General features: G+C 32.0%; 1 long non-coding RNA gene across 1 annotated transcript; it reads right to left on the bottom strand.

Annotated features, from left to right (window-relative positions):
- Window positions 1-262: 262 nt before the first annotated feature.
- On the bottom strand, window positions 263-3,572 carry LOC133816811 (uncharacterized). The gene is made up of 7 exons (XR_009885474.1): window positions 3,279-3,572; window positions 3,142-3,200; window positions 1,427-1,480; window positions 1,135-1,342; window positions 938-1,030; window positions 751-855; window positions 263-672 (listed from the first exon to the last, which is right to left on the bottom strand). It is a non-coding gene; the product is annotated as an uncharacterized LOC133816811 (long non-coding RNA).
- Between the last annotated feature and the right edge of the window lie 5,794 nt (window positions 3,573-9,366).

The following is a 9,366-nucleotide window of genomic DNA, read 5'->3' as shown; positions in this document are numbered from 1 at the left end:
ACATTGTCCTCGGTAGAAAGTGACAAAAGTCCTCGGTACAACCATCCCCAATTTGTCATCGTATTGGTATATACCGACATCTTAGTGGTATATACCGAGGACAATGTCCTCGGTATAGACTTTTCCCCAATTTTTTTTTTTTATATTTGTTATTCCCTTATTTATTTATTTATTTATTTTGAATTAAATATAAAAAAATAGAATAAACTTAAAACACTTATATTAAACATATAAATAAAAACATAAGAGCATGTTCGCTGAATCAAAATAAAGAATTGTCTTAAACATGATAATGTAATAGTCAATTGTAATAAAATTCATACATAAGTCCTACTGAGTCGGTGCTCCAACATCGGGATCATCGGGTGGTGGTGGGGCACATTGAGATCCCGGGGTGATACAATGAGTCCGGACATGCTCCTCTAACTGTCGAAGACGCTCTCTCATCTCAGACAACTCTTCATCTCTAGTTTGTGAAGGACGAAAATCAAATGGAGTTCGGCCCCTTATGTTAAGGATACGTCCATATCCTTTCTGGTGGCCCCGTCGTTTTCCGAAGACAGTTTGTACCAAAGATATGTCTTCATCTTCAGGCGCACTCGAAACTGGTGTGGAACTCTCAGTATCAGTTGCCTGTGTCTGCTGTGTGTCGCGGTATGCACGCAATTCCTCCTGTGATACAATGTATAATGTAATTAAAATTTTGAAACAATTAAAAATTTGAAAAATGTTTAAAAAAACTTAACGTACCCAAGTATTTTTGGCTGTCTCTGTCACCCACCCTGTGCCTGATTTATGGTGAGTATCCATCTAGCTATCCGGGATGGACTCAAGTTGCCCAGTCTCTAAATTGCGCTGTCACGTACATATATTTTTATAAAATTAATAATTAAACGTAAATAAGAAAAATAAACTAAAAAATAATTAATTAACTAACCTTTTTATAGCGTAGGGCTTGGATTGACTGAGAACCTCCATAGCTAAGCTCTTTCAGTTTCCTTCTATTTTCCTTGTTGACCACAGAACGTTTCTGCAAAAAGTTATCGTTAGTAATATATTTAATTAAGATAGTTAATTTTAGCAAGAAATTAATACCATAATTTCTGGGCGTCGGAAAATACATAAACTACTTACTTCCAAATGTGCAAGTATTCTTTCTTTCGAGGCATTTGGTACTGTCGAACAAGTAATCCGAGCTCTCTTGAGAAATTTGAGCTGTACTCTCCGATCTCTTTATATGTTCTCCCCCGCACATCCCACTCGAGAGGGAGAGGATGCCCCAACTGTTCCCTCTTTTCCCGCGTGTTCAATCCTTTATGGCGTCCACGTTTATTTGGAGGCGCTATTGTATGCAAATTCAATATTTTAAAATTAATATGGATTAATTGTTAAATTTTAAGGAGTATATCAATGTGTAAAGTATTACCTCGTTCACAATCAGCTGGGATATCTGACGGTCAAATTAATCCACGTGTGTGTCCTAATTCAGAGAGAGGCAAATGTAAGAGTCTTCAATGCTCACCCTCTCTAAACGGGTCTAAGGCTTCTTGTGATGAACACTAAAAAAATATAATATTATCACTAGGTGATAATAACACTATTATATCTTTGGTAATAATTTCTTATTACCAAAGAAAAAAACAAATAAAATTAAATATGTTTTTTTTTAATGTCTTATGCTCTTTGAAGTTAATTATGTTGTTTTATGATATCTAACTATAATATATTTCAATGTAAATATTATTAAAATTATTTAAATTTGACATATTAATTTGGTATTTATTAAATTACATATTTTACTTATGCTTTATTGAATTGTTTTATTAATTAAAACAAAATTTCTAAGATTTGTTTAAAATTTATTTATTTACTTTAGGATTTAATTATTACTTAAATTATTTAATTAATGTTTATTTTTATTAAAATTTAGTTGCATAATGTTAATGTTAATTTTTTTTAATCTTAATTTTAAAATATATTATTTATATAAAAAAAACATAAATTACTCAAAAATTGAAAAAAATTAAAAAAAAAATACAGAAAAATTAAAAACAACTAACAAATATTATTAAAAACATATTTTTTTAATTTTAATTTTAATAATGATTAAAACTAACAAATATTAAATTTAATTTTTTTAATTTTAATAATGGTTTTCTAATAATATATTTGTTAATTTTATTTAATCAGAACTAACAAATATTATTTTTTTACATATTAATTTAGTATTTATTAAATTACATATTTTACTTATGCTTTATTGAATAGTTTTATTAATTTAAACAAAATTTCTAAGATTTGTTTAAAATTTATTTATTTACTTTAGGATTTAATTATTACTTAAATTATTTAATTAATGTTTATTTTTATTAAAATTTAGTTGCATAATGTTAATGTTAATTTTTTTTAATCTTAATTTTAAAATATATTATTTTACTTATCAATTCACTATTTATTAAATTAGAAATTTTATTGAGTACTTCTACTAATATTCACAATATCTCTAAATTTTACAATTCTATAGAAAAATTCGGCAGCATAATGACTATATTTTCATCTATCCCAAAATTTAAAATCCTGCAAATAAGACATAAAAAATATCCAGACCCAGATCATGCAGAGAGCATTACAAATACATTTTAAACGACTATATAATTTATAATTATTAGTCTAAATTTTATTAATTATTCAATTTTCTAACCAAAATATTAAAATTCTACTAAAAATTAACAACAACAAATTAATCATCAATATTCATAAAATTTGAATTTTTACTACTAACATAACCAAAAAAAATTAAAATTGACAACAACAACATACTAACATTACCACCAAAATTTTCAAATTAACACTCAAATATTTAATATATTTACTAATATGTTTAATACACATAAAATTCACCAAAACAACATAGAATTTATTTAAAAAAAAATACTAATTACTGATATAACAATTTTCTAATTCCTAATATCATTTTTACTAATACTTATTTTGAAAACCTAAAAATAAATACATTCTATCTAATATAATAATTTCAGATTTTTATTAAAATTAATATTATATTATTTATATAAAAAACATAAATTATTCAAAAATTGAAAAAAAATAAAAAAAAATACAGAAAAATTAAAAAAAACTTACCAATGCCTTCAATATCTTGCTAGCAATCTCTTTAGTCCAACAAAAACCGAATACCCAACCTTCAAACAAAAACTACAAAATATCATTATACAATTTCATAAATATATATATATATAAAATGAATAAATAAACCATACCTTCAACAAATACACAGAAATCCCTTCACCCTTGGCAATTTTGAGGCTTAAAACCGAGCTTTTTGGGAGGAAAACGGAGGAAAATGGCGGAGGGAGGCGGACGGCTCGGAGAAAACCGAGAGAAACCAGAGAGGAAGGAGAAGGGGCTTTGCGGCTGTGGGGTATATTTATAAACCCTCTACCGAGAACATGTTCTCGGTATAGATTCTCGGTATAGCAACTAAACCTATTCAAAACCGCGAAAATGTCCCGCGCATATGAAATGTCTATACCGAGGACATGTTGTCGGTATAGTGTTCTCGGTATAGAACCTTTTTTTTGTAGTGTAAATATATATTTTAAGTGCACATATCCTCTATTAAAAGATAAGAAATAAAATAAAATTATAGCTTGAAAATGAAACGATTTTCACTTATTCGTCGTGAAATTACACTCTTTTAGGTCGTACTATTGTAATCATTTTTGTGTAAAAAATATAGTTGGCACTAAATATCATTACTTTTCAGAGTGCCCCAAATAGTCTAACAAGTCCCAAAAAAACTTTACATATCCAATTACATTCTTATATTAATATTTTTGGAACTAAAAAAAATTGTTATTTTGAAAAGAGATTAAAAATTTATTGGTAATCGATTAATTTATAAATTTATTAATAAAATAATATTATTTTAAATTAAGAAATGTTTCATGTTTAAAATACTTACAATTTTATTTATTTTTGGACTAATTTTCGCGTATGAGTTATTAAATATAAATATATAAAAGTGATTTATATTTGAGATGTCATCGATGTAGAGAGGACGGTGGCTCTGATACCATGATTGAATTATATTGTATATTCTGTTACAAAAGATAAGCTAGTACATAGCAATATATAAATATATATATATATATATAATAGTTGAAGAAAGAAATGACATTAATACAGGTCTAATACCATAAATTACACAATGAAAAGAATAATGAAAGAAATATCATTTAGCATTTTCTACATTCTTATTTAGAGCACTATTAATGACTTATGTAAAATACGTTCTTATATAAAAGGTAGAGAAATTATCTCAAACATATATACCATTTGGGTACCTATGTTTTTTTGCTAAATTTCATGATGGACCCTCTGTTTTAAAAATACAATTTTGGAACATGTGTTTTCTCAAATGGTTAAAAATAGTCTCCTAAATTCGAATTCTGTCAAAATATTTTTGCCTTCAGGCTTTATTTACTGGATCATTGACTTGGGAAATATGTGTGGGATTATTTTTTAAAAAATATTTTTACTGAATTTGGGTTTAGAAGACTATTTTAAATTATTTATTACAAATCACAGGGTCCAAAAATATATTTTTAAAAACAGATGGTCTATCGTGAAATTACACTAAAATATAAGGACCCAAAATAGTATAGACCTCAATTTATAAAATAAAATAGAGAAACTAGTGGGAGTTCTTGCAAGGCTTTTTACCTAGTTTATCCAATAGTCAATTGGGATCTATGAGCCACAAATTTGGCACCACACATTGACTAAAATATATGGCCACTCTATTTCTAGGGCTCTCCCTATGCTTATAGGAGATCCCTTGGAGTTTGTTATCACTCCCACTTAAAAGGAACACGTCCTCCTTAGCCCTACTCGTACTATATGACATGTTCATGCATGATGTTAAAAAATTGATCGTACGAAAAGGACCTTTGATGATAAGCATTGCTTGCCATCAAAATGCCCTGGACGCGAGCAATAGTAATAGCTCAACGTCCTTAAAAAATAGTTTTGCAGACTGTAACTAATTAGGATTGAACCAACTGAAAAAGCCATAAATAAGAACAAACCCAAAAATTAATGAAATATTTGCTATGATTTGCGAGGGCTGGTTGTATTAAGGAAGAGAAAGAGAGAGAGATTATGAGAAATTTACTAAGCTTTGTTTTATCACTTGGGAGTAGGAGATCAATTGGAAAGTCAAGAAAAAATATAGAGCCCAACACCACTACAAGAAAGAAAAAAAATTTGGGGCAAAACTGTAACGCCCCAACTCCAGGGACCGTTACGGTGTGCCTTGTAAACAGTGCTAAACTCGCTAATCGAGTTATTTGGCCAAAATCGTGTAACTAAGTATGATTAGCGGTTTAGGGATTAAAAACTTTGGTTAAAATGTAACGTTTCATTAGAACGTTTAATATATATGTTGGGATCCCAGAAGTATAATTTCAGAGTCTACTACAAGAAAATATTCACAACAGGCCGTTCTATGCGGCAAAACAGGGTTTAACCCTAGTTTCTCTTTAAACCTTGGCCGTGACGGACGAACAGCTGCATATGTACACGTCATCACCTAAGCTCTCCAACTCAAGGATGGTCCAACTTTCTTTTGCCTTTACCTGCACCACATAGCACCCATTAGCCAAAGCCCAGCAAGAAAACACAATACAGCAGAGTATAATATCAGCAATGATCGTAATAATCATCCAAGACTCTCAGTCCCAATATAAATAGGTGACAATCGCAACAGTCACAAAAGTGGGTACAACCCCCTCTAGCCATGTGACGTTAGGGTCACTCGGGCTTAACTGATAAGAGAATCTTTCATAAGTTTGAACAGGATAGGTGTATGGTAAATAGTCACCAACATAACCTTCCCCATGACCATAGAGTCATAACCTTGGAACAACGTTCCCTAGCCATGTGATAAACAGTCACCGGGCCATATGCCCTGGCTCTGAGTACTAGTCTTAGACTAGTCAAGCGCTTATAAGTTCATTGACCTTAGGGTCGGTCCAGCATTAATGTCATAGAGTCATTCAATGCTGATATCGATTAGATATAATCTTCATTTGGCTCGGCGTTCATGACGCTATGCCATCTCTGACTCTTAGGTCAGCAAATCACGACCAGTGTTCAACCCATTGTGAACTTGACTAGTAAATCACAGCTTCACAGATGAATCTAACACCATTGCCGATTCTGACTAATAAGCCAGTGCCATACACAAGTAAGCCATGCCACCAAACATATATCACATGTCCAATATCCATATACAAGGTATTCAGCATGCTTACTTAACAGGTGCTAGTACAATTAGGATCATGCATAAACATAGAGGCTCAAGCTCTGAACGATATCATACTCAGTATACAAAGCATGTCTTAATCACATGTTTCTCGTGCATCACATGCATTATACTTAACAATCCAACATGCACCAATAATAGCCATGCATGTCACGTTTAATAATCAATCAACATGCATCAAGAATAGCCATGCATGTCACATATACACAGGGTGCAGTTTTCTTACCTCAGATTCCAACTAAAAAGATTAAAAGAACGACCCGAGAGAACGATCAACCTTTAGTCCTTTAGCGGCCACCTAATCATAACCAAACACGGGATATCATTAATAATAATGATCAACATTAGTTTCCAAACCAATATCTAGCCTCCGAGAGATCAATCCAAACTAATCCAAGTAGTACGGACACTCCCGAGGCCCATAACTAAGTTCCCGGGGTCAAAACGAACAAACGGGATGAAAACAGGGCAAGGGCTACGGCCCTGACACCTTGGGCCGCGGGCCCCAGAAATACCTGAAGCAAGCGCCGCGACGCCCTACACCAAGGGCCGCGGCGCCCAGCCAAGTCAGAACCCCTCACCTTCTTCATCGAGCTAGGGCCACGGCGCCCAAGAACAGGGCCACGACCCCCAACCCTGGGCCATTCCCAAACGTATTTTTAACTTCTAAAAGCTTCCAAAATCATACCCAAACATTCCCCAATCATCAAAACAAAGTTCCCAAGCTTCCCAAAACTCCATAACCTTCAAAACCCAAGGTTCAAACCAACCAAAAACTCAACAATTCACAAAGTCCAATTCTAAACTTAAAAACTTAAAAAACTCAAAACTTCAAACTCAAATTACCTTTAATTGGGTTGTTTTCCATCAATTCCTTCGGTTAAGAAGCTTCTAATATTTCCTAGGATCGCTATGCCTCGATCCTCGCTTGATTCCGACTCCTAGAACTCAAGATTTCCTCAAAAATGCTTCGGGTGGCAAAAATGAACTAAAGAGAGAGAACGAGAGGTTTTCCGATCGTACGTTCTATTTGACAACTACTTCCAAAAATACCCCTGGGGACATTATAGTCAAAACCTCCGAAATTTCACCCTGATCTCAAATATTCCCAATTTATCATCAAATAAACATTTCTATTACCCCAAAATTGACCCTGTTATGAAAAAACCGCTAATCCACTAAATATGACCGTCTCATGCCGAATAGCTCGAATATATCTCCATAATAATAAAATCTCATTCACGAGTTACAATATGCACCCAATTTACATACATGCCCTCAACAGGCCAAATTACCAAAATGCTCCTATGATTATAAATACACACATATGCATGCATTTATCATCATATAATAATATAATTCATATTAACATGCATATGATCATTAAATACCATAATAAATCAATTATGGCTCTCCTGGCCTCCTAATCAAGATCCTAAACCTTATTAGGAAATTTGGGGCATTACAAAAACTATTTATGGAGAAACTGGAATTTCTCCCCTAATAATCTTCACAAATATTTTTATAGATTTATGGCACTATTTGTGGCGATCTGCTCGCCGCAAAAAGGGTTTGGATTTGGCGTGAAAAACCCGCCAATCTGATTCATTCGCGGGATTTTTTGTATTATTAGCGGCGAACCTTGTCGCCGCTAATGAGGTCAAAAAATTGGTCAACTATTTTGGAAGGAAATATTTGCGGTTAAATTAAAGTGATTATTTTCGACGATCACAAAAGTATTTGCAGCAACATGTTCGATGTCTCAGTTGCTCTATAAAACAAAAGACAATGTGCATAAAAATGTGCCTTGTCTATTTGGGTTTCACTATATGTGATAAAAATAGAGAGATTTTGTACCCATGCAAAAGTTTGAGGGGCTCTTGTAATTTAAAATCAAAGAAATATCTACTTGAATAAATGTTATATAAGAATAATGAGTGGATATAAGTTGGAGAATTATTATATATTATTCGTTGTTATAATTCTTTTTTTTTAACAATTTTTTTAACAATATAGTGAGTGAGAATTCAATAATTATTAGATAAGATAGAGTCTTCACTAATTAATTAAAATGTTTCAAACGAAAATATTTGAAATTTTAGGGGAATATCTCTTAGCTAAAACCCTAGTAGTGCTTGACTAGTTTGAATGTAACTTATACATATACTAGGTACAAGCAATATGGAATGCACGTCAGCTTAGTTTTATTTAGAAATTTTATTAATTATTTTTATTAAGTTGTTATGATTGCTATAATATAAATTTTAAATAAATAAATAATATTATATATAAAAGAATGACATAAACATATTAAAAGAAAAATTAAACCAAAACATTGATTATGGTTTTTTAAAAAATAATACGATAACATTTTATATCACAAACTACCCTACTTAATATACAAAACATTCATGATAATATTATTCAAATCAAACCTCAATGATTGGAAAAGAAACTTATTTATTCTTGATAGTAGATAAATGTTATTCTAATTTCTTATTTAGTTACACATATATATTATTTGTACACACAAGATACTTATAATTATATATAATGTATTTATTATGTATTATATATTATTGTAATAACAAATATCTAGTTTTATAACATGTGTTATCCCTGTTTTCCACCCGTAACACGTGGTATGACCCAATGGGTTCAAGGGCCATCTTAAAGAGGTCTGGGTCCATCCTGAACCCAATGAACGGGGAGTGAAGAAACCCTAATAGCCCATCAACGTTCGATGGGTGCGAGCATAACGAAGGAATCGGGACTAAGTTGCAGGCCCGACTCATCTTCCTGGTCCTAACCTACCTATATCCTCTGGGATGCCAACTGAGGTGGCAAACTAACTAGTCGATGGAGATAGACCTTATCAAGAATCCAAGGGAGATAGTCAGTGTCACGATGTCCACCTTGGCAAATGAACCCGAGTCCTAGCGAACAATCCAGGACTTTGGTAAGTGAACCGAGACATTAATAAACGTACCTGGACCAGACTTTCGGATAGGGCAAGCCTA

The sequence above is a fragment of the Humulus lupulus genome, chromosome 2 (genome assembly GCF_963169125.1).
Source record: "Humulus lupulus chromosome 2, drHumLupu1.1, whole genome shotgun sequence".
Taxonomy (NCBI): Eukaryota; Viridiplantae; Streptophyta; class Magnoliopsida; order Rosales; family Cannabaceae; genus Humulus; species Humulus lupulus.
The sequence above is the reverse complement of the archived record's forward strand: the minus strand, read 5'-3'. Positions and strand labels throughout refer to the sequence as shown.